The sequence below is a fragment of the Sus scrofa genome, chromosome 8 (assembly GCF_054392235.1).
Source record: "Sus scrofa isolate SSC_HxYL_T2T_F1_AM1 chromosome 8, Sscrofa_HxYL_maternal_Yorkshire_Landrace_v2.0, whole genome shotgun sequence".
Taxonomy (NCBI): Eukaryota; Metazoa; Chordata; class Mammalia; order Artiodactyla; family Suidae; genus Sus; species Sus scrofa.
This window is the reverse complement of record NC_139390.1, coordinates 125,026,455-125,050,454: the sequence shown is the minus strand read 5'-3', so window position 1 is coordinate 125,050,454 and position 24,000 is coordinate 125,026,455.

Below are 24,000 nucleotides of genomic sequence, written 5' to 3'. Positions count from 1 at the left end.
TGAAAAGGCAAACAGAGAGAGTGTTCTATCTTCAGTGCATGTGTACACCGTCAGGCCCTGAAATCTCCCTAAGAATCCTCTTGATTCTTCTGTTCTTCCCCCCTTCCCCAGACTCATTGACACCACCGCATTCTTGCTGAGCAAGTATTCTCACTGATGAAGCATCCATCTATGACTCCTCTTTGAAAGAGATGTATGATCTCTAAGGAATGTACCATAAACCAACCAGCCAAGGTCTCCTGGCAGCACAGTACTGAGGAAACACCTGAGAAATAAGAGTCCCAAGACTTTTCAGTTCTCATTTTAACTGAAACTGTGTGGATAGCTTAGCTTTTCAGGGATCTCACTGGGCTGTTGTGATGGTTGATTGAGGTAACTGAATTAAAGTATTTTATAATCTACAAAGCCAGGGAAAACTAAATTTTCAAACTAGCCAAACTAGATTGCGCTGTCATTTTGAGCATGGTTGACAGCTTTGTGACAACCCCTTGTCTGTCTGACTACGCGTAACTACATCAAACAGGCCAGGTAGCCCTTCCTCTCTAGACCAGAAAATTACTTCCCTGTAGGGTAGGGACACAGCATGGTCCAGAGAGCCCATTTGCAAAGAAAAAGCACTGATTTTTTAAAAATTTGACTTGGATCGAACTTTTCATTTTCTCATAGAAACTTCAATGTTTCCAAGTTTGATTTCTTATTCTGATATCTTTTTTCAGTATGTTTCAGAAGGAGGAAAATTATTCTTGGTGCACACAAGTGAAAAACCAAGCATTGGTACCTGTGGCTCTACACTTAAAAATAGGATTCATTCCTATGGGAAAGTCTTAATGTAGATAAATGCACTTGGAATAAAAATGTTCACAAATATAAAGTAAAAGCAGAAAAATATTACAGGGAAAGATATTGATCTGAAGACATGGAACCTTAATGTTCAAAAAGAACATACCCTAATATCCTAAGAACTGTAGGGAACAGTTCAACTTGTATTTGTGAAAGAAGACACAGTCTTCAGAAAAACATCTGATGCCTCTGAGAAAATGTTGGATTTACTAATGTCCAGAGTTTTTTATGTTCCAGACAGGATCTGTAGAAATGCCTCATCTGGTGAATGTTTATTTTTCAGTCTTTGGACAACTGGTAGTACCTTGGGTGTCTTTCAGGAATCCAGACTAGTTCTTAATTCAAGTTCCAAAACATGTCTGTTCTCTCTCACAAGTGAGAAATATATTTTCCACTGCAGTTTGGAAACTAAATTAAATAAGAAAAAAATTGTGTGAAAAGATGCCTACAAGGAGTTCCCATCGTGGCTCAGCAATTAACAAACCCGACTAGTGTCCATGAGAATGCGGGTTCGATCCCTGGCCTTGCTCAGTAGGTTAAGGATCCGGCATTGCCATGAGCTATGGTGTAGGTGAAAGACGTGGCTTGGATCCCACATTGCTCTGGCTGTGGCATAGGCCAGCAGCTATAGCTCCGATTCCACCCCTAGCCTGGGAAATGCCATATGCTGCAGATGTGGCCCTGAAAAGACAAAAGTAAGGCAACAGCTTAAAGTAACAAGGGCAAGCTGATTGCATGTGGAGAGCGAAACACAGCGACTCCAAGAACAGAGAGCTCTGGGACCGTCTCTGGACACTGCCCCACGCCGCTGGAGACCTTGAGCAGTTCCTTGGCCTTTCAGTGCCTTAGCTTCTACATCTGCGGAAAAAAAAAAAAAAAAAAAAAAAAAAAGCCTAAAATGTTTAATCAGACAATGACACTATGAGTCTTTTAAAGGTTAATGCAAGCAGGAATGTGTAGGTGTCTTACTTCCAGGACTATCACCTAGGTTTCTCTCATCTAAAAAAAAAATGAATTGCTACAATGGAACTAATTCCTGGACAATAGAGTTCAGATGGGTCTTTTTTTTTTCAAACTTTTATAATCCCTTACTTGAGGGAAAGCAAAAGAAAGAAGGAGGGCAGGAGGAAATGATCTCTAATGGTATGAGTTTGATAATATGAGTTTCATATACTAGATTAAGTTCATATTCCCTGTGACATTTCTCAGTTACTTTTATTATTAAAAATGGAATCAAATCTCCAAATTGTGATGGCCAAACTAACTTGAAGGTTTATCATATATTCGAGTTCTCACCCTACTTTGTAGCTCTTCTTTAAAAAGTTTTCACGGAGTTCCCGTCGTGGCGCAGTGGTTAACGAATACGACTAGGAACCATGAGGTTGCGGGTTCGATCCCTGCCCTTACTCAGTGGGTTAACGATCCGGCATTGCCAGGAGCTGTGGTGTAGGTAGCAGACCTGGCTCGCATCCCCGCATTGCTGTCTGTGGCTCTGGTGTAGGCCGGCGGCTACAGCTCCGATTCCACCCCTAGCCTGGGAACCTCCATATGCCATGGGAGTAGCCCAAGAAATGGCAAAAAGACAAAAGAAATAAATAAAAAGTTTTCATTTTTTTAAATGCCATGAAAAAACATTGTTGATATAGTCATAAATTTCTTAAATGAGGTTGAATTCATTTCTATAAAAAATAAACTAACAAATATGCATCATCCATAAAAAAATTTACTGTACAGAATCAACTTGATCATCTCTGGATAGTGGAAATACAATGTTTTTATGATTTTTTTATTTTCTAAATCTTCTGAAAAATGATTTCACAATTAAATTTTACTATTAATTTTGAAGCAGCAGCAGCAACAAAATTAAAAGTTGAGTGATGAGTTCCCTTTGTGGCTCAGTGGGTTAAGAACCCAACATAGGACATGGTGTTCCTGAGGATGCTGGTTCAATCCCTGGCCTCCTTCAGTGGGTTAAGGATCAAATGTTGTGTAAATTTCGGAGTAGGTCACAGACGCAGCTCAGATCCAGTGTTGGCATGGCTGTGGCATAGGCTGACAGCTGCAGCTCTGATTCCACTCCTAGCCTGGGAATGTCCATATGCCACAGGCGTGGCCCTAAAATGAAAGAAAAAAAAGAGTTGGAGAGTTAAGTAGAATGAGGATATAAACAGCTTTTCATTGAAAAACCAGTGGTAAAGTGGGGTGAAACTCTCCTGCTCTGGATTTCATACCTGTAGGATTTCCTCTGAGGAAAGAATCCTACTTTCTTCTTGTCTATATGGTTAATTAGAGACTCAGAGCAAGAACAAGAATTGAGTCAGCAAACCCAACATTTAGTAGGAAAAAAAAAAAAAAATCCCAAAGGCCAGAACATTTATGCTCCATGAGACTTGCCAGCTACAATTATTCCCTCCTACATGTAAAGGGAAAAGGTAGAGTAAAACCTTAAAATCCAAATGATTAGTGTACAACAAGTGGTTCCATAAATTCTAAGTAGCTGCTATTTTGCAAGTTTTCATCTAAAATATTGCGTAATAACAAGAGACTTTTAATCTAAAATATTACTAGATATCTGAATATGAAAACATCTAAATAAAACTAAAAATTTAATATAAAATAAAATGATCTAGAATATCTAAAATAAGAGTTCCAGTCATGGGTCAGTAAAAACAAATCTGACTATTTCCCATGGAGTTCAATCCCTGACCTTGCTCAGTGGGTTAAGGATCTGGCATTGCCATGAGCTGTGGTATAGGTCTCAGACTCAGCTTGGATCCCAAGTTGCTGTGGTGTAGGCCAGAGGCTACAGCTCCATTAGGCCCCTAGCTGGGAACCTCCATATGCTGCGGGTACAGCCCTAAAAAGACTAAAATAAAATAAAATAAAAAGGAGTTCCCTTCTTGGCTCAGTGGTTAATGAACCCAACTCGTAACCATGAGGTTGCAGGTTCGATCCCTGGCCTCACTCAGTGGGTTAAGAATCCGGCATTGCTGTGAGCTGTGGTATAGGTCGCAGACACGACTCAGATCCCGCGTTGCTGTGGCTCTGGCAAAGGCCAGTGGCTACAGCTCTGATTGGACCCCTAGCCTGGGAACCTCCATATGCCTCCGGTGCAGCCCTAGAAAAGACAAAAAAAGAAAAAAATATATCTAAATTAAGTATTTGTTTCAGGTTGTTTCTTCCTACTTAATCCACTGAAAGTTAATACAAAGTAATTTTTTTGCCAATATTATATCTAAATTTTCAAAATTTACAGTGCAAAATCATTCTATTAGTCCCCTGTCTATTTTATTCTTCATTGTTATGTGATTCTAGGATTTGAATTTTTAAAGAAGAGTTAGAAAAATCTTGGAGCAAACTTGGAGCCAAAATAAATTTGTTATCCAGAGAGTTCAGACAGAACATTGAAGCTTGAGTGAGCTTTCTGTTCTATTGAGACCAGTTTGTCATGCTCTGTTCTGGTCAATGCTATAGAGTAAAATTAGCAAAATGCCTGGGATTAGAAAAGGTAGAGGTATACATAGCATTACCATCTGCATACCCTACGCCTGGGCTCTGCCATAGATTTAAGAACAAAAGAATGGGGTTGGGTGTCATCACAGACCAGATCCTATCAAAACCACTTCTAGAGTCGGTTCAAAGATACTTGGGCTTTAAGATAATTAGAGAATATTTATTCCACTGTCCTTTTTTTACTCATCTATGTCCCCACTGACACTGTAGAATTCAATGTCTTTAACCGTATCTCTCCAGTGTCATCAACAAAAATAATATCTCTAGTTACTGTCTCTGATCCATGGTGACTATGAAAACAATCCCTCTGGAGCAATTCATTCTACAGGGTAGGTCTGGGGAAAGCCTACAATGAAGATAACATCATTTGTATTATATCATCCAGATTAATGCACAATGGTCTGAATACCAGCTCTTCCTCTTTCCCCATATAACCTTTGCTTGAATTATCCTCTGACTTTTTCATCCTAATGTGTGAACATTTGGAACCCTAATTTGTAGACTTGGACAAGAACACTTCACATCCAGCTTATATTCTTAAATATTAGGAGCGAATTTAAATCAAAGATAGGTTAAATGCTGAAAAGTAAACTGGTTTTTTAGTGTTGACTCATTTGAAACAAAGGTTAACATTGAAAGTCATAAACAGTATACATTTCGAACTTGTAATCTTTTGATGTAAAGATTGATAAGGATGGCAAAGACCACTGTTGACTAACAAATTGATCGACATTTGAGAAACTAAAACAAAAGACAATGCCTCCTGCCTGGGCTTCTGGCCAAGAAGCCTGGTTAAAGTGCAAAGAGACTGCGGTGTTTGGTCAGCCCATGAAGTCAGTAATGGGGAACCTACGAATGCTTGTTCACAGTGCATTTCTACGTGCAACTCCTTCACAGCTGTTAACATGGGTTTGGTTTATCTTGCTTGGTTTGGTTTTTGGTTTTAGGGGGTTTTGGTGTTTCTTTTCTCAGCCCAGATTCTTCTAACAGCTAATTATTGCACAAAATAGATGACAAAGAAGTAAGATGGAGATACGAAGTTCCCTCAAAGTTTTAATTGACAAAAAAAAGAAACAGTTTTGTTTGGTTTTAGGTCTCTTGGTCCTGTCATTGCTAACATGTGACCGATTTTTGATAAACAGTGATATTAATAAAATTATTTGGGTTTGGGTGAATATTCATTAATTGATCTTTAATCTATATTCCAAATATTTCTTTAAAAAATTTTACCTATTTTTCTCAACTTTGTCTTTTTAATGATTTGTATTTTTTCCATTATAGTTGCTTTACACTGTTCTTTCAATTTTCTACTGGACAGCAAAGTGACCCAGTCACATACACATATATATACATTCTTTTTCTCACATTATCCTCTATCATCTTCCATCAAGTGACTAGGTATTGTTCCCTGTGATATACAGCAGGAATCTGGGGTTAATAGACATAAACTATTGCACTTGGAATGGATAAGCAATGAGACCTCAGCTTTGTACTCATTAGGTTACAACCTTTAGAGGACCTATTTACATGGCAATATGCTATTAGCTAACCTCTCAACTGCTGTGTGAACATACTTAATACTTAACTCAAACCTTTGTGGTATGTAGAAAAAGAAGTTCTTTTGCCAGAAAGTTCCTTTGCCAAATGTTGTGAGGATTAAAGTAGATAGTACATGTAGTGTATTTAGCATAAAGACATAGGAATCTGCATGTGTGTGTGTTTCTCAAACACTGCTCTGTTCTTTCACATGGACCACAAGTCCCTAAAACAATAAGTAATAGTGATTATGGTACTGACCTAAAGTTCAAATCAAAAACATGTGTTTCCTTTTTCCCGAGAAAATATAAACATTCAGAAATTTCTTTTCCCACCATCAAATCTACAGTCCACCTTTACCTGTATTCTTAAACTTTGCCTTCTCTCCTATTAGAGCAAAGGAACTTTTCAAGCTTTTGTTCCAAGGCCAGCCTCCACTGGTACAGTTGGTTCCCATCCTCTCTTGCTTAGTCAAGGCCTTTGTTCCCACAATTGCACCTTTTCTCTCCTGTGATATCATCCGTTCCTCCCTCTCTACTAGATCCTTCCCAAGAGCAGAAAATATGATCTCTTATGTCTGAAAAGTTCCTTTTCTGCTATATCTCTCTCAAGCTATCACTCTATTTAATAAGGGTTGAATTGTGTTCTTCAAAAGGTATATTGAAGTCCTGACCCTCCATAACTCAGAACGAGACCTTGTTTAGAAGTAAGGTGATTGCTGATGGAATGAGGTACAGCTGGGTGGGCCCTGATCCCATATGGTTGATGTCCTTATAAGAGAATGGACACTGGAGTTCCCATAGGGGCTCAGTGGTAACAAACCCAACTGATATCTGTGAGGATGAGGGTTCAACCCCTGGCCTCAGTCGGTGGGTTAAATATCTGTTGCTGCCATGAGCTCTGGTGTTGGTCGCAGAGGCAGCTTGGGTCCTATTTTGCTGTGGCTGTGGTGTAGGCCGGCAGCTACAGCTCTGATTTGACCTCTAGTCTGCTAACTTCCATATGCCCCAGGTGCAGCCCTTAAAAGCAAAGCAAAAAAGAAGGAGAAGGACACTGAAGACACAGAGAAGAGCACCACGGGCCGGTGGAGGCTGGTATAAGAGATCGCCAGCTGCAGGCCAAGGAATGCCAAAGATTACCAACAACTACCAGAAGCTAGGAAGAGGACAGGGAATTGCTCCCTAAAGATTTCAGAGGGAGTGTGGCCCTGACAACAACTTGATTTCAGGCTTCTAGCTTCCAGAAAGGCCCATGAGACAAAAAAGTTTCTTGTTCGAAGCCACTCAATTCATGATACTTCAGTACCACAAATTACAGCAGTCCTAAAAACTAAGACATCATTTCCACTCTGTACTAGTCTATTCCCAGTGAGCAGAAAATATTATCTTTTATCACTTAAAAATTCTCTTGAGGAGTTCCCATCGTGGCCCAGGGGAAATGAATCTGACTAGTATCCATGAGGACACAGGTTTAATCCCTGGCCTCGCTCAGTGGGTTAAGGATCCGGTGTTGCCATGAGCTGTGTGTGGTGTAGGCTGCAGATGCAACTCAGATCCCATGATGCTGTGGCTGTGGTGTAGGCCAGCGGCTACAACTCCAATTTGACCCCTAGCCTGGGAAGCTCCATATGCCACTGGTGCAGCCCTAAAAAGACCAAAAAAAAAAAAAAAAAAAATTTTCTCTTGACCCTGAATCTTCCTTAAGCTAGCACCCTATTCCTTGACTTCTTTTTTTATAGCAAACATTGTTATTTTTTTCTTTTTACATCCATACCTGTGGCATGCGAAAGTTCCCAGGCCAGGAGTCAAAGCTGCAGGCCTATGCCACAGCCACAGCAATGCCAGATCTGAGCCGTACATGTGACTTAACACCTAAAGCTTGTAGCAAGGCCAGATCCTTAGCGCACTGAGGGAGGCCAGGGGTTGTACCCAAATCCTCACAGAGATAATGTTGGGTCCTTAACCTGCTGAGCCCACAATGGCAACTCCTAAAACAAATATCTTTTAAGAGTTACTTTTAATCATTATCATCACACCCCACCCCCTTCTCAAATCCACTCATGCTGGTCAGGGTCCCCACCCTTTCCACCCCTCCCCAAAACCAGTTTTGTCAAAGTAGCTTATTGTACTTTGTTCTTCTTCAAAACGAATATATATAATTATTTCTTAATTTTGCTATTATCTATCTCCCTCACTGAAATCTAAGTTCCAAAAAGACAGGGAATTGATACATTTTTTCACTATCACTCCAGGCCCTGGCATTCAGTAGGTTCTTAATGAAACTTTGCAGAACAATGCACCGCATTTGCTTTTAGGTTATTAATTGTATGGGATGCCTAAAATTTACATTTGGATTTAAGCACTTTATTTATGGATGCTATAAATTTTGCAAGGATTTTGTTATAGCTTTTCAAGAATTTGAAGGTAACTAGTAAAAGGGGATTTTATGTTTTGCAAGCACACATTATAACTAATATCTTAAGGTAAATTGCGATGTCATTATTTTGTATTATACCTTCCAAAGCTGTTAGCAGATATTAATCTTCATGTTCATCCTATGTAGTAAGGAGGTTTTTAACTTTTATCTTGCAGATTTGGTAACTAAATGACAAGAACCAAAAGGCCTTTCTGAGACATCTAAGTGGCCAAATGATAAAATGCAAACTGGGATAAAAGCTTGTCACTATCAAGCCAGTTTAATTTCCACTAAAGTCCCCCATCACCAACCCCACCTTATAATTTTACTAACATTTAAGATGATTATCTTAATTATATTAAATGAGATAAAAATAACTTCCTCCTGGATATTAAGACCATTTACAGATGAGGAAAGTGCAATCAGAGATGTTATGCAAATAAATGCAATAAATGAAGGTGACTTGTTCAATTCACTCTTCTGAGGAGCCATAGAAATTTTGCACAATGAACCAAGTCAAAAGAGAAAATTAAGGGGCATTGTTAAACACATTCCTAAAATACATTATCTACAATGTAAACAGGACTATGATCACATTGGTCCATGATGCGATAGTTCACAGTAATCAACCATCTGCATCCACATAAACGTGTCTTTCCATTTTCCCATTGCCCTCATTATCAGTAGTAAAACGTAGCTCAACAGCAAGATAAGGCAGCACATTAAACCTACTGAAACTGCTAAGTGCAGGTGTCAGGGCTATGTTGCTACATTCTGATCAAGGCCTCCAGTAGCAGGACACTATGTCTTTTATTCAAGCTATTTTTAGGAATGGCGTAATGTAACAATACCATTTAATCACTGATGTGTATAGGCAATAACAAAGGTTCTATGAATACTGGGTTTCATATTTGCACTAAACTCATCTTTTTAAAAAACACATCAACGCTCTGATTTCATGAGGAAAATGGATTCCAGACACTTCAAGGACAAAAGTAATACTGGATTTAACATCATAAAGTTATTTTAAAAAACACATTGGTATGCCATTTTCTGAAATCTTACTTCAGCTCTTTAACCCAATCTTCTGCCCCAAAACTCTGCCTTCAGGACCACTCCTCCATATTTTCCAATCATTATTCCCATCATTTCCTCCTAGGAGTTCCCGTCGTGGCGCAGTGGTTAACGAATCTGACTAGGAACCATGAGGTTGCGGGTTCGGTCCCTGCCCTTGTTCAGTGGGTTTAACGATCCGGCGTTGCCGTGAGCTGTGGTGTAGGTTGCAGACGCGGCTCGGATCCCCCGTTGCTGTGGCTCTGGCGTAGGCTGGTGGCTACAGCTCCGATTCGGCCCCTAGCCTGGGAACCTCCATATGCCGCGGGAGCGGCCCAAAGAAATAGCAAAAAAAAAACAAAAAAAAAAACAAAAAAAACCATCATTTCCTCCTCCCATCCTAGACAAATGGCAACGGTGTCTCCACACCTACCTAAGGCCAGTCCTGCTCCCGAGCTATGCCTTTTCTCTTCTCCACCTCAGTCACTGCTCACCTAGCATCTCCTCTCTCTCCTCTGCCTTCAGCCCTTTTCTCCCCAATGGTTCTCCTCAGTAGCACTGCAAACCCTTCTACCTCCTCCACGTGCCTTGGAGACACTACACTATTTGGCTCTTCTACTCACAGCCAAAGGTTTGCACCTTCTTTTCAATTATCAATCCAAGGGCCCAGAAACCTCATGGTTTTCATCCTCTGCTATGTTTCTCAGCAGCCTTTAGCATGGGCTGACTACTCCCTCCTTCTTGAAACAACCCTACCCTGTCTTCCATGAAGCCACACTCCTGGTTCTGCCTACTTTTCTCAAGTCCTTATCAGTCGATTTGATAGTGTTAAAAGTTCTTTTAGTGCTTGTGTTAGTCTCTTACATGCTGGTGTCCCTCCAAACCTTGTCCAAGGCCTTCTCTTTCTCATTCATGTTCCTTTTTTTTTTAATTGAAGTATAATTCATTTACAGTGTTGTGCTAGTTTCAGGTATAGAACAAAGTGAGTCAGTTATTTCTCTCTCTCTCTCTCTTTACCTGGCCATCAATTACTAAGTTCTGGTGATTCTACCAAGGCTTTCAAATTAGTCTTTTCTCTCCAAGTCCACTGCCTTTATCCTGGGTTCAAGCCACCATCAACTATTACTTGGATGGGAGTTCCAGTTGTGGCTTGGCAAGTTAAGGACCCGATGTAGATGTAGTCTCTATGAGTTGATTAGTTATTGTTACTGGTTGATCATTGCTTATTGGAGTTGTTATTATGGAGATTACTCATGGTGATTAAATAGTATTATGCTTATTATAATGGTAATGAGGAATGAGAGGAAATATAGTTTAATTAAACCTTTTTGATTTGACGCTAGAATTGATATTTTTATTTGAATATAGGAGGTTATTTTTGGTAGGATAGTTTCTAGTCAGTTTAAGTCTAGGAGCGATGATGCAGATTTTTGGTTTATTGACAGGTTATGATATGTTGGTAGGCGGTGTATGATGGAGGGATAGTATCCTAGTATGTTGGAGAATTTATATGTTTGTGATGAGTAGTTGAATTTTAGATAATGGTTGTGTTGTTTAGTTCTAGAGCTAGTATAAAGCCTATAATGGTTACAGTCAGAACTGTTATTTTCATGTAAAGGGGTATTGTCATGTGTGGTACTGTTATTGGTGGGATGTTGTTGGAGATGAGGAAGCCGGCGAAGATGCTTCTGATCAGAGGCATTTGATAGAGTTAATCAGTATGGGGTTGTTTTCATTAATTAGGATTAGGGGCAAGAAACGTGGTTGTCCCAGGAGTGCAAAGAAAATAATTCGAGTACTGTAAACGGCAGTTAGGGATGTGGTGATTAATGTTATTAACAGGGCTCAGGCGTTTGTATAGGATGTGTTTGCTGCTTCAATGATAAGGTCTTTTGAGTAGAATCCTGTAAGGTAGGGTATTCCTGTTAATGCTAGGCTTCCAATGATTAGTGCTGTTGTTGTAAATGGTATTGCTTTATATAGTCCACCTATTTTTCGGATGTCTTTTTCGTCATTGAGGCTGTGAATGATGGATCCGGAGCAGATGAATAATATTGCTTTGAAGAATGCATGTATGCAGATGTGAAGGAATGCTAGGTGGGGTTGGTTGATGCCAGTTGTCACTATTATTAGGCCTAGATGGCTTGAAGTTGAGAAGGCTACAATTTTTTTAATGTCATTTTATGTGATTGCACATAGTGTTATAAACAAGGTGGTAATGGCTCCTAGGCATAGTGTTATAGTTTGATCTAGTTTATTGTTTTCTATTAGAGGGTAGAAGCGGATAAGTAAGAATACTCCTGCTACTACTATTGTGCTAGAGTGCAGTAGTGCTGATACTGGGGTTGGGCCTTCTATTGCTGAGGGTAGTCAAGGGTGCAGTCCGAATTGAGCTGATTTTCCTGCTGTGGCCAAGAGTAGGCCTATTAATGGTATATTTGGGCATTTGTTGTTTAGTATAAAGATTTGTTGGAAGTCTCATGGTCTGAATGGGATAGGAATCATGCCATGGATAAGACGAACCCGATATCTCCAATGCGATTGTATAGAATTGCTTGCAGTGCGGCTGTGTTGATGTCTGTTCGTCCATGTCATCATCCAATGGTTAAGGATCCATCACTGCCACAAGCTGCAGATGTGGCTCTGGTTTGATGATGCTGAGGTTGTGGTGTGGACTACGGCTTCAGCTCCAATTCGACCCCTGGGCCGGGAACTTCCATATGCCACAGGTACAGACATAAAAAGAAGGAAAAATAAAAGGTATGACTTGGATGATGCTGATGCTACAATCCTCTAACTAATCTCCTTGCCTTGTGAATTGCCCCTCACCAAATTCCTCTCTACAGAGAAGTCAGTATGTGCTTTCTAAATGGACTATCTGATCCTACTTACTCACTCATAAAAATCTTCAAATAGGAGTTCCCATCGTGGCGCAGTGGTTAACGAATCCGACTAGGAACCATGTGGTTGCGGGTTCGGTCCCTGCCCTCGCTCAGTGGGTCAAGGTTCCGGAGTTGCCGTGAGCTGTGGTGTAGATTGCAGACGCGGCTCGGATCCCGCGTTGCTGTGGCTCTGGCATAGGCCGGTGGCTACAGCTCCGATTCGACCCCTAGCCTGGGAACCTCCATATGCCGCAGGAGCGGCCCAAGAAATGGCAAAAAGACAAAAAAAATCTGCAAATGTTCCCCATTTTCTGTATCATAATGTTCTTGACATGATTTGCAAGATCTTTTAGACCTTTTTTTCCTCCCCACTCTCACTTCTCACCTGCTAGACTAGTTCAATTAAGCTATTTTCAGGTCCCTGACCAGCCATGTGATCTCTCACCTGAGGGCCTTTGCACATGCTGCTCTTGCCTCTTGAAATGTCTTTCTCTACTCATCACCACCACTGTTCATGTTGACCCTTCCTAGTTTACATGGCACTGCTCTTGGTTCCTAGTTGGATTTGTTTCTGCTGCACCATGACGGGAACTCCTAGTTGTCACTGCTCTTGAAAACCGCCGATGCTAATATTTTTGGTTAGGTTCTTCTCCTATGTGTTCTTAAAACATATTATGTTGTATTTCAACTGTCTATTTGTTCAGGTCATACATTCAGAGGTTTTTTTTGAGGATTTTTATTTCTCACTGTGTCTCAAGTACATCACATATTATAGGTATTCAATAAAATATTGGTAAAATAAATGAATTAATGAATAGAAGTAAAATAATTAAATAATGTTACAAAAGATTTTTTTTTTCCTTCTTAGAACTGCACCCTTTTTAGAACCTATGGAATTTCCCAGGCTAGGGTTAATTAGAGCTGTAGCTGCCAGCCTACACCACAGCCACAGCAACGCAGAATCTGAACAGTGTCTGCAAACTACACCACAGCTCACAGCAATGCTGGATCTTTAACCCACTAAGCAAGGCCAGGGATTGAACCCATGTCCTCCTGGATGCTAGTCAGGTTCATTAACCACTGAGCCATGATGGAAACACCAAATAATGTTACTAAAGATTTTTAATAACCAAAACTCCTGGCAAACAAATTTTCAAATCATATATAAAAGATTGAAGCAAAGCAGAAGGAAGATTAATAAACAGAAACTATAGAAATCTAAGACAAAAATGCAATCTTCAGAAATCTTTTATGCCATTACTGCTGTAACCATGACTACATACCCACTCAGATTCTTTTAATCCATCACTTAGAAATCGACTTTAATAATTTGCAACACAAAGCAGACATTTTCAAATGAAAAATTAAATCAAGCCCATAAATATAGTGAATTTAAATGACTTTGTAAGGACATGGCTTTATGACTTCACCCAATGAAACAATAAGGTGCCAAACAGAATTGTCCTTTCAGTAAGGCTGAGAAGTAAGTAAAGTCTGTTCCAGGCCTCTGCCGCTATGATTTCCCATCTTGCTGCATCCACCTCTGTCCTTAGGCTTCCTAAAACCAGACGCCTTCTCTGTCTATTTATTCACTGCCCTGCCCCTTGGTAAGTCTAAGAATCTTGTCAGGCTGTTCTGGTAAACTGCCCTTTCCAGCTATGAACCACCTAAGCAATGGGTAATCATTGCCACTCCCTGCCTCTCGGCATTTTTTGGACACAAACAAATGCCAGTGCTTGAGAGCATGAGTAGGAGTTCTTGGTCAGCTAAGATGAAGACGCTGGTTTCCTGGCAATCTACAGGAATACGTGCAACTTCACCAATCACTCTGGGTAAGCAGTTCCCATCCAGGAAGCCTCGAGAAATACTTCCAAGCACTTCCTACCATCAGGGCATCACTGCAGCCACATAAGAGTAGTTTCCAGTGCAATCCAGGTAGAGTTACTCTGCTCAAGACAAAGCTTTAATCCTCACCTGCCTCTTAACATTTCACTGTTCTCAAGAGAAAAGCCAGGCCAGGAATCATACTATCCCATCACTGAAAACACCCTAAGTTGTAGATACACTGTCATCACTAACTATATGAAAAAGTCACTACAGCAATCCTTTCCTTAAAGACACTCTATTTGAAACTGCACAATTATTTTGATCCTCAATTCAGCAGGCAATAACTTTCACCAAAACTAAGTGCTGAGTTGATTCTAAGGAGTAGCTAATGAAATACTACAAAGTTCAAAAATACAGTTCTTTCATTTATACAGCAAATGTTTTTTTGGAATGTCTTTTATGTGCCTTCCAGCTACTCTTCTGTCTACTAAAGGATTATCAATAAACAAAACAGACTAAAATCCTTACCTTCATAGAGTTCATATTTTTCTAGGAGCGGAATGAAATACAAATAGTTCACTCTTAAGAACACTTATATAGTGTGCCTGTGAAATTATTAAATATCTTTACAAACAAAATTTAAAGATTTGTAAATGTGTATACACAATGTTAGGTGGGAAAAAAACTAAGATACAAAACTATATATACTGTTTATATATGTGAAGTATATGTATGATTCCCAAGTTTATAAAAAATTAATAGAGGCATATGTACATATATATATATATAATGTATGTACATATATCTAGCTTCCAGTATAGCTAGATATAGATTTAAGTTTTAAAAAGAATATAGATATACACTAACACTTATAGTGTTATCTTTGGTGTGAGATTACCAATAATGTTTATTTTCTTTTTTATATTTCTTGTACTTTTTAAAATCTCATGATAGGAATTCCCACCGTGGCGCAGCAGGTTAAGGATCCAGCATTGTCTCTGTGCAGGTGCAGGTTCATTCCCGGCCTGGTGCATGGGGTTAAGGATCCTGAGTTGCCACAGCTGTGGCTCAGGTACCATCCCTAGCCTGGAAACTTCCGTATGCCATGGGTAAGGCCGAAAAAAGAAAAGAAAAAAAAAATCTCACAATGAATTCTCTTTTAATAGTAGCAAATGAATCCAACATTATGTATTTTTAAATGCAAAAAAAAATAGGCTAAGATGAAACTTTAATCATAATTGCCAAAAGTTGGAGGCAACCAAGATGTCCTTCAGTGTACGAATGGATAAACAAACTACGGTCCATCCACAAAATGGAATATTGCTCTTTGGTAAAAAGAGATGAGTCATCAAGCCATACAATCATGGAGGAAACTTATATACATACTGATAAGTGAAAGAGGCCAATCTGAAAAAGTTATGTATTACATGATTCCAACTATATGATATTCTGGAAGATGCAAAATAGTTTGAAGACAGTAAAAAATCAGTGGTTGTCAGTGGCTCAGATAGGGGGAAGGATGAATAGGGCAGAGCAGAGAGGATTTTTAGGGCAATGAACCTATGTTGTATGATACGCCAAGGATAGATACACATTAGATATTGTCAAAACCCAGAGGATTTGCAACACAAATGGTGACCCCTAATGTAAACTATGGACCTCAGTTAATAATAATGTATCAATATTGACTCATTTATTGTAACAAATGTACCTCACTAATGTAAGATTTTTTTTATTGGCATAGAGTTGGCTTACACTGTTGTATTAATTGCAGGTGTACAGCAAAGTGGTTCAGTTATACATATAAATATATCCATTCTTTCTTCCCCCATATGTTATTACAGACTATTGAGTAGATTTTCCTGTGCTATATAGTAGGTCCTTGTTAATCATCTATTTTATACAGCAGTGTGTGTATCCAACCTCCCAGTTCCTCCCTCCCCCTAGTTGACTGGGGAAACCCAGGAAATGGAAGGGGACTCATAGAAACTCTGTACTCTCCGTTCATTTTACTGTAAACCTAAAACTGCTCTGAAATAAATCTATTAGTTTTTTTTAAGAAATAGGCTAAGATCTTTGACCTTCCAGGGTACAAAACACTGTACAAAATAGTGGCTCTCAGATCTTGAAATTTCAGAACTCAGTAAAATTTCCCAAAAAGAATCAGGAAGCTACAGTTTTCCACTTTCTTTCACTAAGTAAGCACATTAAATCTATACACATGTGCACATACACACACACACTCACTCTTTCCATAATATCCCTTAAAAAGGAAGTCCATTTTATCCTCTAGAATGTAAAAGCACAATCTTACAGTAAGAAAAATTTTATGAAATGCAATAACATTGGCCTTAAGAAAAACCACTCCATGTGCTTTTCTCATTTCACCATGCCCTTGGGAACACCTGCCTCGCACGGATTGGGAATCCCTGGTATACGGCGCAGTGTTTTACCCAACCGGAATCCAGGAATTGAGAGAATATGCTACAAAAATCAAGACTCATTTGCCTGGTCTTCCTGAGATGAGAGTCAATCTCCTAAAGTCTGCCTTGAGCAGTCGGCTGGTTGCATGTTCTACACTGTACTTTGTCATTTATCATGATGGGGAAGTCATGGGAAATATTGAAATGCTAATGTCTTGTAGACAGTCTTCCAAGGTGGTCATTTTCTCACAGCTGTTCCTGAGAAACAGGACTACGAATGTGTGTTCACAGAGCAGATGCCCCACTGAAATCTTGGGAGTAGGGTTCACTGCAGAATCGGTGAGGTGATGGCTGACCACCAGGGGAGGCAGGTGCTATGATTCACCAAAGATCTCAAGTAGGTATTCATGGCTCCTCAACAAGAAGAGGTTCAGAACTTCCAGATCCAGGCCTCTGCAGGCTCATCTCTCTGCCCCAGGCCATTAGCATCACATGTGTGTCTTGCCTAGACTTTACCTCCCTCCTTGAGAAGGAATAGAGAGTGAGGAGCACTTACACTGATGGGCAGAGGCACACTCATCTGTTAGGAGTTATTTTACACAATCACAGAAAATGGCAAAGTTTTCTTCAGGGCACAACAATCAGAAGGATTCCTGACCCCACCATCCAGCCAAATTCTCTTGCTACCAATGTGGGGCAAGTGGGAACTCCTGGAGGAAAGCAAGGCTTTAACAGCAAAGTCATGGAGGGACTGGCACACACATTTCCCTTCCTCTTCAACCTCTGGGAGGTGAGGACAAATCCACTTTCTTCCTCTCGCACTCCCAACAGAGACTGAAATAAAGACTTTGAACTGTGAGGTGGGCTTTTCAGCATTTGAGGAATTGTTATTCTAGGAAGAAAGCAATGTGGCCTCATCTATCCTTCTCTGTAAACTAACAAAGAGAAAATGGATGAATTCATCTGATCATTCCAGTTCCACAGAATACTCCAAACTGAAGTGAGCATTGCAAATAACAAATTTTGAGGATCAAGTTGCAAGTAATATTTAATACCTCTAAGTATTACATAAGAGAATCTTGATCTTCCTTTCAAGGGTATTGGTCCTTCCAAAGAAAAGTAGTCTCATGCCCATGACAGCAGAGACCAGATGGGCTAGGATACAATTTAGTGCATCCATCATACTCTATTTGACTTCACTCACTGACTGCTGTCTGTGCTTAATCAACACCGCAGGTCTGACGGTGAAATTGCCATTTTCTACATACTGACAAAGTGACCTGATGCAGAATAATCCTGCAGTTATTTCATAACAAGTGACGCCTCAGCCCCGACAAAATCAAAGAGGTCCAGAGTATACTAACACTGCCAAATTGTAGCAGGTATCCTGGGTGAACTGCAGTCTCTGGAGACAGGGCAGGTGCAGTCTGGATTTGGGCAACCTGAAGAATAGCTGAGGCACTATGGGTAGGTCAGACACCCCTTTCACAAGCGGTTGGGGCTGCAGCAGTGCGGAAATTCCCATCCGCCTTTTATGCTAGTGCAGAACAAAGCTGGCTATTTGCCAAAACGTTACATAAAGGGTGGTTGCCATCATAGTCTACTGCCCACACACATGTATAACTATCATTATGTAACAGTTGCTGCGTCATTCCTCATGGCAACTAGGCGGAAAGAGCCTGAGCGACTCCATGTCCCCCCTGCACTGGGACACACACAACAGGCCAGGAAGGGTCCTTCTCCACACACACTAACTTAGGCACATGGCCTAAGCCACTTTTCTGATACGATTTTTTTTTTCTTTTTTTAATCTTTAGAGCCATCGGGAAACCACAAGCTGCCCGACACTTTGTCCTCCTAACAATACCACTGATGACGTTCGAGCCAGTTTTCTTAATTCCTTCTGCAGTGATTTGTTTGGACAGATCATTCTAGTGAGATTAATTTTTGGCAACAAAAGGTAGAGGACCCAGACTAGGCATCTTGCCTAAACCTGAGGACCAGAGTCAATTTTATTATGAGCCATTGACATACCTTACTTAAAAAGGATAAACCCCACACTTTCCCTCCTGTCCTATTCTTGTCATTTCAAACCACCCCCTTTCCAGCCTCCAACTTCCAGAGATGTATCGGTCAATATCTTATCTGCAGAGTTAAGAAATGATGCCTTGCTGTCCTGTTTGCCAATCTTGGCTTAACCTCCTTCCCAGATTCTTTCCCTCATTCAGAGAATGAACTGCTAAGGTCTTATCTTAGCAATACGTGTTAATTTTATTGTCTTTACTGTAGTAATCTTTAGGTAAAATGGTAAAGGAAAAGGATCCCTCCCCAAATCTCTTACCTTTGGTCCCCTTCAGGCACACAAGTCAGGCTTCCACATTTTCTCTACTCGTCCCTCTAATATAACTGGCTTTCCAGAAAAATTAATAAACCATACACTCTATGATATAAGACGGGCGAAGGTTAGCCCCTTTCCAAAGTCTCAATTTCTGAGAACCAAACTCTCAATTTCCAATTCTAGAAATGCAATATCAGTACGAAGGCTTAGGAAAAGAGACCTTTCTGTACTCCTTTAAATCATACCTCTTGGGACAGAGTGTTCAAATTAGGCAAAACGGCCCACTTCATTGGTTAATGCCAATTTATTTTTCATAAAATGAAAAGGAAATAAATGGAAATATCAAAGCAAGAATCAGAGTAAAGGTAAAGAATGATTCTTAGAATTTTAATTTCTGCTGTACATATATATGCATAACATATCTGTATATGTACTTATATATTCCTATATAAATAGTACTACTAGGTAACCCAGTGGTAGATTAAAGAAACATATCTCTCTCTCTCTCATCTCTCTCTCTCTTTTTTCCTTTCTTTTCTTTTCTTTCTTTTTGGCCACACTTGTGGCATGCAGAAGTTCCCAGGCCAGGGACTGAACCCTTGCCACAGCAGTGACACTACTGGATCCTTAACCACTAGACCATAACCCCAAATGAATGATTCATTTGAGGCAATAAGTTTCAGTGCCTGCTAACATCAGAAAAAACAGTCAGACTTATGGGTCCATGGAATCAAATATGAGTCTGACCAAGCTCCTGGACCCAGCTGCCAATGTTCAGGAAACATGGTGAATAAAACAGCGTATTGAAAATCACCATGATCCCAAAAGTCCAGGCTGCAAGACACTTTAGTGAAATGGCCCAGGCTCTTCGACAAACTGTAAGGCAGAGACTAGAAGAGAGGATACACCTGTAGGTTAAAAGAGACATAAAAAAAGAGCAATTTTTTTTAAATAGGCAAAATCGGGAATTCCTGTTGTGGCTCATCAGGTTAAGAACTGACATAGTATCCGTGAGGATGCAGGTTCAATCCCTGGCCTTGCTCAGTGGGTTAAGGATCCAGCATAGCTGTGAGCTGAGGTGCAGGCTGCAGATGTGGCTCGGATCCAGTTGCTATGGGTGTGGCATAGGCTTGCAGCTGTGGCTCCGATTCAACCCCTAATCCCAGGAATTTCTGGAATGGCTGGCAAAACTTTAAATTTGGCCTTGGTGGTAGTTAGAAGCACGTTCAACTTATCATAATTCAAAGGTATACAATACTTTCGTGTGTTTTTATTTTTGGATCCATATTTTATTTTACAGTAAAAAGAGAAAAAAATATATTAGCTTTGTGATAAAAAGAAAAAACAAATACAGCTTTATTTAACACCTCATCACTCACCTGGAAAACAGCACAGAGGCTTACAGGAATAACTTCCCTGCAGGATTTACAAATATTACCTTCTCTGGAATGAAGGGCTCTTTCCCGTAAGTAGAACTTGAGTTTTAAATTCCTTACATATTTCCAAAGTACACAGCTGAAACTGGCCCTATAGTTACTTATCACATTCTGAGTCATTTATTAGCTTAACTAATTAAAAATCATAGAAATATCGTACATAAATTCAGGGTGAAACCTACACATACGTTCTGGCTATGGGTTATGATAAAATACAGGCTTCCTGGCTTTTATTCCATTCCCTTAGCCGAGATGGTCTTTTTTTCTTTTTCTTTTTTTTAATAAATGATCATGGTATGAGCACTTCAGGAAAAGGTCTGCTAGTGCCTTAAAAAGCAAACATACCTAGTCTATAACCCATTAATTCTACTCCCAGGGATTTGCCCAAGAGAAATGAAAGTACATTCAGCCCCATCTCTGTACCCAAGGATGTGGGGCCTGCAGGTGCAGAAGGCTGACTGTTCTATTCCACTGTACATCAGGGTCTTCAAAATTCACAGATTTTGGAATCCACAAGGATCCTAGATCCAATCTCCTGGGACACCGAGAGACAGTTGTATATGTTTGCAAAAACATTTGCACATGGCTTCTCTTCACAACTTGATTCATAATTGTCAAACACCACAGACTGTTCAAACGTCCATCATAAAATGTGGTATGCTTATATATTAGAATATGACTCCAAAATTTAAAAAGAGGGGAGTTCTCGTCGTGCCTCAAAGGTTAACGAACCCAACTAGCATCCATGAGGATGTGGGTTTGATCCCTGGCCTTGCTCAGTGGGTTAAAGATCCTGCAATGCCGTGAGCTGTGGTGTAGGTCGTAGATGTGGCTCGGATCCTGCGTTGCTGTGGCTCTGGCGTAGGCCGGCGTCTACAGCTCCGATGGGACCCCTAGCCTGGGAACCTCCATATGCCTTAAGTGCAGCCCTAAAGAGACAAAAAGACCAAAAAAAAAAAAAAAAAAAGAAGGTGTTACAATACATGTAACAACATGGGTGAATTTCAAAGAATATCTTGAATGAATGAAAGACACTTTACACAAAAGAGCACATACTGCACGAATACATTTATGGAAACTTCCACATCAATCTGTTGGGGGGGAAATGAATGTAGCAGTTTTCTCTGAAGCAGTGGGTATGAATATTAGCTGGGAGAGAGCACAAGGTTTCTGGTGTGATGGTCAAGGTCTACATTTCAACAGGGGTTTGTTGCATAGGTAGAAGTATTTGTTGCCAGTCAGCAATTTATGCATTTCATTTTATGTAAAACTTTCATAAAAATAAAAAGAGCCAAACACGCTGTCATCTGAGTAGCTTTCCATTGTCTTCCCTTGCTAACTGGCTTCACTGTGCCTACAGTTCCTTTTGCAGTAAAAAGTTGAGACGTTCTTCAACACTGTATCCAATACTGAATGTAATCCTATCTTTTTGCAAGGTTTGGAATTTCACTTTGAAATTGATTTGCATTTTATCCTGGCACCCAAACATCAGTCAGGGGCTGATGGAGAAGGCACTCGGTAGGCAATTAAATCTCTGAAGGGAAGCGTAAGTGGAGATTAATTTTGTAAGTAGAAGTTCATTAGTAAACATTTTCATGTTAGGAGGACTTTGCTTCTCTATGCAAATTTGTAACCTTACTTTAGAGTCAAACCTTAGTCAAACCTTGGATAGCAAGCCGGGACTTCCTGGATGCTTATCTCAAAGTCCTTTAGCGAATGTTTATTAAGACTAATTGATTCACTTGGCAAGAATGTTGACTTGTGACTCTGCTTAAGCAACAAAGTCTTAATTTCCTTTAATAATGTAATTTTATTATCGAATAATTACAACACCTTTCCAGGATTGCTAGATCTGACAGGAAGAAGGGGTGTGGTGTTGTTTAAGACTGTCATAGGAAATGCTAAAGGAAGAATTTCAAAGGACAACACAGCCTAGAATGCAGTCACAGGTAAGAAGAGGGTTGTCACGAAAGGGGTCATACTGACTGCAGGTTCATAGGGGATGGTCCCCTAAACTGCGCATCAACCTTGGAGCTGGGCCGTTCACAGCAGAGCCAAATGAAGTATATTAGAACTACCAAAATTAAACAATCAAGGAAATGAACATAAAATATTCTAATTAGTACAATTCTAGAATGTTTTAAAAATTCACAGCAGAGCCAAATGAAGTATATTAGAACTACCAAAATTAAACAATCAAGGAAATGAACATAAAATATTCTAATTAGTACAATTCTAGAAAGTTTTAAAAATTCCCAAACCCATACAAGTTTTACCAAAAATTGTCAACATAACACTTTGACGAGCCTCCTTCAGCTGCTTCTACTGTATCACTTCATTTTGTGCAGATATTTCAAAACGTGCTACTAAAGTCTCAATTACTCAGCAGGTAACTGCTCAGATAGTTGCATTTCTAGAGTTCCTCTGACTCTGCTTCTCTTCCTCTGGTTATTGGCAAGTCTTCCCGGAAGTTCAGGAGGACACAAAGATGCAGAAATATGCATCATTCAGTTTCGTAAAAGCCTCGTAAACATTTTACCAGAAGAAAAGTGTATGCTATTGTATTACTCAGTCTTCTCCAGAGAAACAGAATAAATAAGATATATAAAACGTATGTGCTTATTAAAATAATGTATAATAACATAATGCGTGTATAGATATATAACAAAGACAGAGACAGAGAGAAGGAAAATGTAAGGAACTGGCCCACAGAGCTGTGGAGGCTGGCAAATTGAAAATCTGAAAAGCAGGCTGGCAAGCTGGAGACTCAGCGAAGAATTGCAGGTCAAGTCCAGAGGTGGTCCACTGACAGAATTTCCTCTTCTTTGGAAAAGCTCAGTATACCGTCTTTTTTCCTACTAAGGCATTCAATTGATTAGATAAGGGCCACCCACATTATGGAGAATAATTTACTTAAAGTGTGCTGATTTACATGTTAATCTCACCTAAAAAACACTTTTATAGAAACACTCAGACAGATGTTTGACCAAATATCTAGGTATGTCGCACCCTAACAAAGTTGACACCTAAAATTAACCATCATCACTATCGTGTGAAATTTAGTACAATTTGGAGGAGCAAGAAACTTACCTTGAGAGTTAGTTAACCTTCAATAGAAATCCAACTCCTGTAACTATATAATCTCAGACACCAAATTCCTGATTTCTGAACCTCTAAAAACCAGAATAAAATTTGCTCTGCTTCCTGGAATTATTGTGAGCATTAAATGAGGTCATTAATAGTGTTGAACACACTACAGGTGCTAAATACATATTAGCATCATTTTATTTTCTTGAAATATATTAAGTTGTCTTTATGTTTTATAATCAAGATATTAAGCAGTAGTTATGGTATTTTTGTATCTTCCCCTTAAATCATCTAACAAATAAACATGCATTCTTTAAACTATGTTACTAGAAGAAATATTATAGTATGTGAACCCATCTCATAAGTTATCTGCCTGGTTTCTTTTAGGTCCCAAGCTTTGATTAATAAGCAGTCTTGGAGTATAACTGATTTTATGTGTATCTCTCCGCCATTAACATCCTTCTGGTGTTTCCCTGAAGCAGTTACCCAGTTTGGAACAACTTGAAAGAGGATAAACATGACAAAAATTGAACAGTCCATCAACCACTCCTGTTAAGAATATTTCTCTTTTTAAACTGGTGTAGCTGCTTCAGGGAGTTCCAGTCATGGTGCAGCAGAAACGAATCCCACTAGGAACCGTGAGGTTGTGG